Consider the following 10,820-nt stretch of genomic DNA (forward strand, 5'->3'; position numbering starts at 1 on the left):
AGAACTAATAGAAAAATTCTAGAGAAGTTTCTAGAGGATGATCAAGAAGATGGATATATATAATGAATCATATTGAACCTGATCGTAAACCCTAAGATCTATGGTGATCATGGAAAATGGTAAAGAAATAATCTCCTATTTAAATAGGTACAAAGTCAAACAAAATAAGGTGTGGTGATGCATATGTGAGAGAAAGATATGCAAAGAAAGGTGGATTAGAGGCACACAAGAGTGAACACAAGAGTGTGTGTGAATGCGAAGCTAGAAAGGATTTCTTGCACATATGATGTTGACATTGATGAGTGAATATGAGAAGATGACTTAAGTGTTGGTGAAAGGAGAAGTTTTGATTGCTTGAAGAGTTTCCAAGTGAATCAAGATCAGAGATGACAATGGATTATTATCAATGAATCAACACATGAACCAAACAGATATTTGAACCTGCAAATGTGAGTTGTAATCATATAGATCAAAACCTACAATTTTGTTTATAATCATTGTAAACAATTTGTGTTAAAATTCTTTGAATAGATATTGACCTAAGAGTCATTTGAAAGACGTAATAGTTTGTGTAAATCCTTTAACAATGTGACATTCTAAATGGAATGATCAAATTCCTCTAACAAGGCCACTCCTAACAAGGTGATTAAATCCTCTAACCAAGTCACATTTAACTAGGAAATTTCATAAGACTGGCCATCTTGCTGTAGGATGTTTCTATGACAAGGTTAGATCAAAGAAATCACCTTCTTGGTGGTTGGGGGTTTAAAATGATCACTATACAGTTCAGAAAGTATCCAAGGATGAGGATGGGGTGGATAGCTCTTCTTAGAATGATCTTTCTTTGGCTGAGGATTCTATTGCTATCTTTGATGATACAAATGTTACCTCTAAGGCAACTTTGATTCAAAATATTGTTGTTTTTCCTTCTTTTTCTGGCAACTCTATCAAGAACTTTGTTGTTGGTGTTGATTTAACTATTTTATCTCCTATTGCTATGGGTATAAAGGCCCATTTTTCTTCTTTGATGGTTTTGGGGATCATGAGTGGTGCTACTCCTTTCCCCCTATCGATATTCTTGCAGTTTTCCCTAGTTATTTGGATTGGCAGATAGCTACTGAGAAGGTGGTGGATGACTCAAAACCTTCATTTGATATGTCTTTACATTCTTAAAAGACTAGACCAAAATGTAAATGTTGATGGTCTTTGGCTTTTTGGGCTGTTAGCCATTCTTGTTGGGAACTTTGGTGTGTCCCTCTAGTTTGTCGGGTGCTGTTCCATAGTTGTATTATGATCCTTCATTGTTATATCTTTCTTTTCTCTTTGTACAAGGTTTCAGGTCCTTTCAAAACTTGTTTTTACTTAATCAAAATAGTGTGTATTGTAAACCTTTAAAACAGTTGGCTCCTAATAGGGCTCAGTTTGAAAGAGTGAAAAAGTGGTGACATGTTGCTGGTAGTTTTTCCCAAATTGGATTTCCATGTAAAATCCTAGTGTCAAATCATTTTTGAATGCTTTATATGTTTTAGATTTGATGATGCTTTCATTAAACAAAACATGTTATGTCTAAGACAATATTTTTTATAGTAGTGACCAAGCAACAACAAGATAAACATAACAGTGAGTGTTTATATTTATTTGTTCAATGGCACTTGAGGACCTTGAGTAACTAATTCAACCCCGCTCTTAGTTATTCTAAAACATTTTTAACAATTGGTATCAAAGCAAAGTACTTACATAAAAGTTTGAAGGTACTTAAAGCTAAAGATCATGACTCATAAGAGAGATGTACCAAAGCTGAACAAGGAGAAATTTCCTGCATGAGAGACCTTTTTGAGGTTACATATATCTAGTATCACTATCAACTTTGTGGACAATGAGTATGTGAAGGTAACAACTAATTCTCTAACAATTGATCAATTGAAGCAAAAGCAAGAATACAATCAAGCAATGTTGGAGATTGCCTCAGCCCTAAGCTATGTTGAGTTTGATGACTTAAAAGATTGTGACAGTGCAAAGAAACTATAGGACAAATTGAAAACCATATATGGAGGTGACACCAATGTCTTAAGAGACAAATCAAAAAGCTTTAGAGGAAAATTTGATGACATGAGAATGATGGAAGGTGAGAACATAGTGCAATACTGCACAAGAGGCAAAGAGGTTGTTAATGCTATTCGTGGTGCAAATAGAAAAAAATCAAAGATGAAAATGTGATAAACAAGGTATTGAAGACTCTACTCCCTATATATGCCATTAGATTTTCTGCTATTCAAGAACTGAGATGCACACAAGGTAACTCTTTGACCTTAAAAGGTGTAATTGGTACACTTACTACTTGTGAAATGTCTAACTTTGATAAGTACATAATTGCTACTATTGAATCTGCATTCAAGTCACAATTAGTTCTTAGCTGAAGAGAAGACAAACATGCGAAGAGTAACAGTGATAGTTTTGATGATGAGATTGATGAACTTGAAGCCCTGATTGCAAAAAGATTTGGAAGAGGAAAAGGAAAATACATAGGTGAACTTCCTATTATTTATTTTTCATGCAACAAGGTTGGTCATATTTTTGCTAGGTGTTCTAGTAGAGAGGATAAGGATGAAAGGAAGGAAAACAAGTACAAAGGAAGAAGAGATGACAAAGACTACAAGAGAAACAAGTATAAAAAAGGTAAGAAATCTTGTTATATTGCCAAAGAAGAAACTGACAATGAATTTGAGAGTACTGATGATGAAGTTGTATATGTTGCTATGAAAGAAGACTCTGATGAAGATGAGAAAACTGCATGAATCTCATATATAAACAAGAATGAAAGATGGATAACCGATAATGGATGCTCTAATCATATGATTGGTGATAAAAATATATTTGAGGATATTGGTCCATACAAAGATGGATGTGTTAAATTTGGTAATGATATCCCATGTGTTGTAAAAGATAAAGGTACTATTCAACTTTCTGACAAGATAAAATGTGACAGTGTTTATTGGGTTTAAGGACTTAACTATAATTTGTTGAATGTTTTACTATTGAGAAAATCAGGTTATAGAGTTGGATTTCATAATAAGAAGTCCAAGATACATGATGTTGATGGGAAGTTGATTGGAACTAGTGATCATACAAGAGGTGACTTGTTCTATCTAGATTTATCGAATGAGACATGTTTGTTTGCACAACAAGAAGATGTTTGATATGGCACATGAGATTATGTCATGTAAACTTTGACAATTTGGTGAATATTAGTAAAATGAAGAAAGTAAAAGGATTGTCTAAACTAGAAGCCTAACAATGCCATGTGTAAACACTGTTAATTGAGAAAAATAACCAAGTCTAGTTTTAAGAGAAAAACATACACTGCTAGTGATATTTTGGAATTGGTTAATATTGACCTATGTGGACCCATTGATGTTCAAAGCTACAATGGAGATAAGTATTTCATTCTATTTATTGATGATTACTCTAGGATGATGAATATGATGTTTCTTGAAGCTAAATATGATGCTTTTTAGTTATTTAAGTGATATTTAGCTAAAGTTGAAAAAGAAACAAGGAAGAGTCTAACGTGCTTGAGATCTGATAGAGGTGGTGAATTCATTTCAAATGAGTTCAATACATTTTCCAATGATAAAGGAATTAAAAGATAGATGTTAGCACTAAGGACCCCTCCTCAGAATGGGATAGCTAAAAGTAGAAACAAATCAATAATGGATTGTGCGAGAACATTAATGATGGAGAAGAGTGTATCAAATAAGTATTGAAGAGAAGGTGTTAGTATTGTTGTTTATACTATGAATAGAGTACAAGTCAAGAAAGGTACAAAACGTTACAACTTTCAAATTGTGGTATGTATATGCTCCTAATGTGAAATATTTCAAAATTTTTGGAAGTAGTTGCTATATATTTAAAGATAAAAGGAATGGAAAACTTGATGCAAAGAGTGATGAAGGTATATTCCTAGGATACTCCACCAAAAGAAAAGCTTATGTAATGTCCCCACTAATAGGGTTAGTTAAGGACAAATAATACCTGCAAGAATAAATTTTAGAATCACAATAATAATATAACTAACTATATTATTATACCCTTTAAGTTAATCCCAATCTTAAGGACGTCTCCAGATTGGGCTTCATAGCTCATAGCTACTTTGTCGTTATCCCAGGAGTGCACCCCTTAAGATTCTTCTTGGATGGGCATCCTCTATCCAAGGCCAATGACATATACATATGTTTGACAACATTAGAATATTCTAGCAACACGTAGAATTCTTGGCCATGGTGGTCAGTTCAAGGTGTTAGTACCTTGCTACCTCCATGCTTCAAGTCTTCTTATAATTCTTCTAATAGATTAATGTATTATTACAGACAAATTTACCTATAGAAATTATGTGAAGTATAGACTATTAAATTTAATTCTAATGAAGACTATTAAATTTAATTCTAATGATTGATATCTTGGAATGTTACTATTTCTACACATCTTTGAGGATCCCTTAATTTGGATTCCTAACCCTCTAGGAGGATCCCTTGTGTTCACGAGGAACAACCTTTGAATATTTGACCTTCTTCCCTAAAACTACCTTTCAAGTCAGGCTTCATAATCCTTTAGGAAGACCCTCTGGGTTCCTTAGAACAATCCTTGATTAGTTAGCCATTATCCTTCAAAGATCTATGAGAGAATCTTAACACATGTACTACATTTATCTTCAATAGATTCATTAATATAAATAAATTCATAAACATAATTAAATAAATATAATCCATAAACATGCCTTTCTTACCTTCTTCTTTCCTTGGTCCATGTAGCTTTATCCTTAATCGGTCCTTCGATGAATTACTCCTTCTAGATTATCTAAACTCTATATTTACTTTCCAAAATTCTTCATTTTCTAATAATAAGGAAAGAAAAATATCTATTTTTTCATTTCTTCTTTTCCAAGAGTCACAACCTTCTATAATACAAATCCTTTTAAAAGTCACAACACTTCATAGTTATAATCCTTTCGAAAAGTCACAACACTTCATAACTAAAATTCTTTGGAAAAGTCCCAATACTTGATAATCAAAATATTTTTGAAGAGTCACAATTGTTCATAATTATGACCCTCTCAAAGGTTCACATCCTTTCAATATCATTGATACCTTTTTATAAAGTTAGTTCCTTATTTTCCTCATATTACTTTCCTCTTCCATTTTTCCTTTTTGAACTCCTCTCTTCTCCTCTTCCTTTTTTCTACTCTCTAAAATAAATTCTCCTCCCTTTTATATCTTAATTTTTAGGAGTCATGTCTATTTGTTAAACACCTCTGAACTTTTCATTAGATTTAGTTAATTTATATTATTCTATGTTATATTTTTATTTACTTAATTATTTGCGTTTATTTTATTTATTATTAAGTTCTATTTGGAAAGTTAATATACTTTCTACAATATTGTCTCTTGTATTTAATTTTATTTATTTCTTTACTCATTGAAATTTTATTATTTTTTAATTATTTAAAATATCCCACTAAATATTATTTTATTAATAATATAGATTGAATAATTATTATTTCCTTGTTTTATATTTTAGTATTAGTTTTTATATAACTTTATTATTTATTTAGTAACATTGTATTATCTAATTATTATTAAAATTCTATCTTAAAATGAGGATATGACAACTTATAAGTGTTTAAATTCGAACACTAACAAAGTTGTGGAAATTACAAATGCGAAAGTTGATGAGTTTGCAAAAAGAAGTGACATTTCATGTAATGAAGAACTTGAAAATAATAGTACATTTATCTCTGTGGATGATGGTGCTCCAAACACTCAAAATGAACAAGAAAATCAAGTTGTAGTTTTCCAACAAATAGGAAATGATGAAGTGAAAATACAAATTGCCGAGCAATAGAGAGTGGGTGACGAGCAACAAACTAAAGATGTCGAGTCATAGATAGGGAATGTTGACCATCAGATAACAAATGTCAAGCATCTAGAACATAAACTAGAACTTGAAAAAGAAAGAGCAAATGAGCTTGAGATTATTTTTCTAGATGAACCTATAGAAGAACCAAGAAAGAAACCACTTGTGCTAGAAAAACATGTGCGAAGATATCACAAATATGAACAAATCATTGGTAATGTTGAATCAAGTGTTATGACAAGAAAAAGACCCAAAGATGACACATGCTTACTTTGTGAATTTGATCCCAAGTTAGTAAAAGATTCTTTAGAAAATGAAGATTGGATTCAAGAAATGAATGAGGAAATTGACCAGATTGAGAAGATTAGTACTTGGACTTTAGTGCCAAGACCTAAAGACAAAAATATTATTGGAACAAAGTGGGTTTTTAGGAGCAAACTCAATGAGAATGGTGAAGTAACAAGAAATAAGATGAGATTGGTATGCAAGGGATATGCTCAAGAAGAGGGAGTTGATTATGGAGAAACTTTTGCTCCTATGAGAAGACTTGAAGGAGTCACAACTCTGCTTGCATACTCAGCCTACAAAATTTTTAAGGTATATCAGATGAATGTCAAATCTGCATTTTAAAATGGTATACTTGAGGAAGAAGTATACATTAAACAACTTGTGGGATTTGTGAATATAGACAAGAACATGGTATCTAAACTAAACAAAGCCCTTTGTGGATTGAAACAAGTCCCAAGAGCATAGTATGAAAGATTACACAACTATTTGGTGAAGATTGATTTTGAAAGGACAGTTGATAACAATAATCTATATTTGAAGAATGGTAAGAACAATGAAGTACTATTATCTCAAATATTTGTTGATGATATTATATTTGGAGGAAGAGAAGCATTATGAAAATCATTTTCTAATGAAAAAATGAAGGAATTTGAAATGTCTATGTTTGGTGAAATTAAATTCTTTGTTGGATTACAAGTATGTCAAATGAAGTTTGATATTTTTATTACTCAATCCAAATACATCAAGGAGATACTAAAGAATTTTGGAATGGAAGATTCAAGGCCAATGAGTACACCAATGTCTACAAGACATAAGCTATCTAAGAATGATGATTTTATTGAAGTGAACTAAAACTTATACAAATCCATGATTGGAAACTTATAGTATGTTGTTCACAATAGACTAGATATTGCTTTAGTAGTTGGGATAGTTGCTAGATTTTTAGAAATTCGTAAAGAGAATCACATCATGGCAGTGAAAAGGATAATGAGATATTTGAAGGTTAGAGAAGACTATGTATTGTATTACAAGAGATGTGATAGATTTGAACTAAAGGTATTCACTGACTCAGATTGGGCATGAAATATTGATGATAGAAAAAGTACTAGTGGAGGTGCATTCTTTCTAGAAAAGAGATTGGTGTCATGAATAAGAAAAAAACCAAATTGTATTTCCCAATCAACAACTGAAGCCGAGTACGTGGTAGCTATAGTGAATTGTTCAAATATCATGCAGATAAAGCAATTATTGAAAGGTATGAAAGAACTTATAGATCTAGTAGTTATCTATTGTGATAACACAAGTGCTTTTAACATTTCAAAAAATCTTACGATGCAAAAACTACTAATTTTGGACCCAAATTGTGATGGCAGGACGCCACAATTGTGATGTCACCCATTGCCAAAGTGACAGAAGCATAAATTGGCTCCCGTCAGACAAGCATCAGACTTTTGTTGTCGCAAATTGTGATGATAAGGGAATCTATCACAAGTGGGATAGATAAAATAGTCATAACTTGGAAGAAGGAAGGGATAAGAGTTCATGTTAACGACATTGCAATTGTGATGCCCTTGCAATAGCTTCGCTATGTAAGTGATGTTGAGTTGTCAAGACTAGCCATTATAATTGCTATGCCCTTACTATGTAAGTGACAACTAGCCATCAGAACATTCTGTTGCACTTGAGATGGCTAGTTGAATTATTAAAAAAATGTTGTTAGAGAATATTTTAATATATTTGGATATGTTATCATTGCAGTAATTATTCATACAATCTAATAGGTTTGTACCATGTTTTTCTAACACACATATCTACTATGGACCCTTTATATCCAACGTATAGAGCCTTTATATCCAACCATTCATTATAAGTTGGGGAATGTGCTTCATGCCTGACATGCAAGGGATGCATCTGCATATGCAATTTTATCAACTTGGAAAATTGTATTTGATCCCGCTAGCTGGGAACATCTAATTATTCATTTTATTGTACCTAATCTAATGATATTTCTACAAGAATTTGTAATCAACCTAGCCAATCAACAACTAGACCAATTTAACTGGGTTATAGCTTTGGCATCTGCTATTCCCATTTATCATATAGTTACAATGTTGGAGGCAACATGTTTTCCAAAGTAGCAATAGGTTTTGTATCATTGGCTTTGTTCAAGTCCTGATTTTAATGAAGTAACATAGTGGTTTTTAGGGTGGAAAGGACTATTTTGCATTGAGCTTCTTTCTAATGAGAGGATAAGAAGTTAGCTAAATGTATCCCTTTGAATGATGAATCAAGTTTTAGAGGGTATGATTGTGGAATGACTTGGGGCTAGAGAGAATGTAACCTATCTTTGGGTGATAGAGAAAAACCAATTTGAGGCACTTAAATAGCAATAAGTAACAACAACATATGCTCAACAACAAGCCTCAGCTTCCATAGGCAGTGGAATTCACTTGAATAATTCCATGGGCGCACCTCAGTTGAGTTTGAAGGAAGTGATTGAAATGTATGCACAAGAACTTGGCATCCAATTTTCCCCTAAAGTGGGATGCACACATGATGGTCATTAGATTTATGGCTTTGGAATTGTTAATATATATCTAGATTATATAAAACAACAAGTGCTTGCACAATATGGAGATAGATGGGTGATTTCATCATTGGAGGAGCTAGTTGAGATGCACCATAATCAAATTGGATGAAATCATTGATAAACCAAACATATTTAAAGATGAAACTTGAAAACTAGAGTGCTTAAATGCTGAAATGAAAGTTGCTAAGGGTCAAACACCTATGCCAGAGACAATGTGAAGTTCATTTTAGATATGGTAGCAATATTTATGCAAATGTTTGATCAAAATTTTAGGCACAAGAGAGAGTCCGTGACAATATACCAGAAGGAGATGGAACAACTTTAGAAAGAGACTGCCCAATAGAAATAACTAGACAACATAGAGGATATTACGGGAGCACTAGATAGAATCTAGGAAAGTGTTGTGGTAGGTACTATGACATTGGAATCACTTGGATGGAAAAACCCATCTTATAGAGAAGATCATATTTTCACATTCACATTGATCTAATGACCAAGGTATTACAAACGATAGGAAATGGGTTAAATGGGTTGAACAAGAAAATGTCTCTTGAGGCAAGTATGACCTTGATTTAAAGCTAAGAAGGACCAGGACAAAAATTACGAGCCATACTTCATAGGATTCTTGGGATCAAATATATAATTACTCTCAGGGCCTACAAACATACCAATACACACTTAGTAGAACACTTCAGAGTAAAATCATATGATGAAGCTCAGGCCTTTTGATGTCAACCCATTATTTTAGGATACCCAAAAAGATCATTTGGATGGATGTGGGCCTATCTTCTTGCTAGCCTATTAGTATAGTGGTATTTAGTGTACAGTGGTATTTTGTCAATGAAAATCTATATCCTTCTCAAATCAGTCAAAGACCTTTTCTCCAATGGCATACATATTCTAGAAGATGGTTGAAATAAAACACAACACGACAATAAGTGTCAAGAAACATTAGAATGAACCCAAACACTAAATAAAATACCCTATTCCAATTGTGCTCACAATGGCTGCAAATGTCCTAATTGAATTTGTGATACTTGTCCACTATAGATATGAAGAAGAAGATTGTTGTCATGAATGAATCCAATTAATAAGAAATCAATCCATTTCGTTGAAACTTGAGGATAAAAAAGGGATCAATCATCATACCATGAAGAGCTCCTACATACTATAGTGCTATATCTTGATTATACAATAAAGAAAGAATAATCCAAATATTTAGACAATGATTTTTCTAAGTAGAGAAAATCATGATATCATTGTTCAAGTTTCTTAAAGCTATTAATGCATACTAAATTCAAATGAAGGAGTTCTAGCATAATTAAAAAAGTTGACATAAAAGAAAAAGAAGGGAGGAAACCCATGGTAAAGAGAAAGGTCTTCAAATTGTAGCTAAAGAGGTGGATGGTTCAGGGGATGCACCTCCCTCTTGTCCTTCTAAGAAGCCTTCCTTCTTGAAGAAGCTCAAGGAGATGAGAAAGTAGTGGTCCTATGTTGGGGTGTGGCTATGGTGTCAGAGCTTGGTGTTGGTGTGTGTCTGCAAGTTTTTAGTTCATGTTAGGTGCTAGTTTGTCTCTGCTGGCTTAGTAGTTTAGTTTTTTGTTTTTGTACTATTTGATGTTGGTGGTAGTTTTTTTTTTCTAGTTTTGGTGCTAGTTTCTATATTGTTTCACTTTTTTTGAACCCTTACTTTTTTCCACTGCACTTGGTGTTATTTTCTATTTTTTATTTTAGACCCTTTCGAACTTTAGCTAATCATAAAATTTCAAGAAATTTTAGGACACACCAAAACCAAAAAAAAAGTTCAATATATTCTATTCATATTGTCAAAATATTTGTCAAAATAAATTACTTAATCATTCAGTGTGGGGAGGAAGCCGATTCTTACAAGAATGGTATTTCTCTACACCACATAAAAGTAAAGATGCTAAACTTGTGTTATCTATCTATTATCTTCATATTGCCAATGATATTTATGGTAACAATTTACTTGAAGAATGTCTAGTTCAACATGGGGAACATGCTAGATTAT

The 10,820-nt window shown here is 32.6% G+C and overlaps 1 pseudogene; it reads left to right on the top strand.

The window, feature by feature from the left end:
- Nucleotides 1-8,961: 8,961 nt before the first annotated feature.
- LOC149551551 (septin and tuftelin-interacting protein 1 homolog 1-like) overlaps nt 8,962-10,820 on the top strand; it is a 149,559-nt pseudogene continuing 147,700 nt past the window's right edge.

This window comes from Cupressus sempervirens, chromosome 6, assembly GCF_028749045.1.
Source record: "Cupressus sempervirens isolate cs-2001-9-10 chromosome 6, ASM2874904v1, whole genome shotgun sequence".
NCBI classification, from domain to species: Eukaryota; Viridiplantae; Streptophyta; class Pinopsida; order Cupressales; family Cupressaceae; genus Cupressus; species Cupressus sempervirens.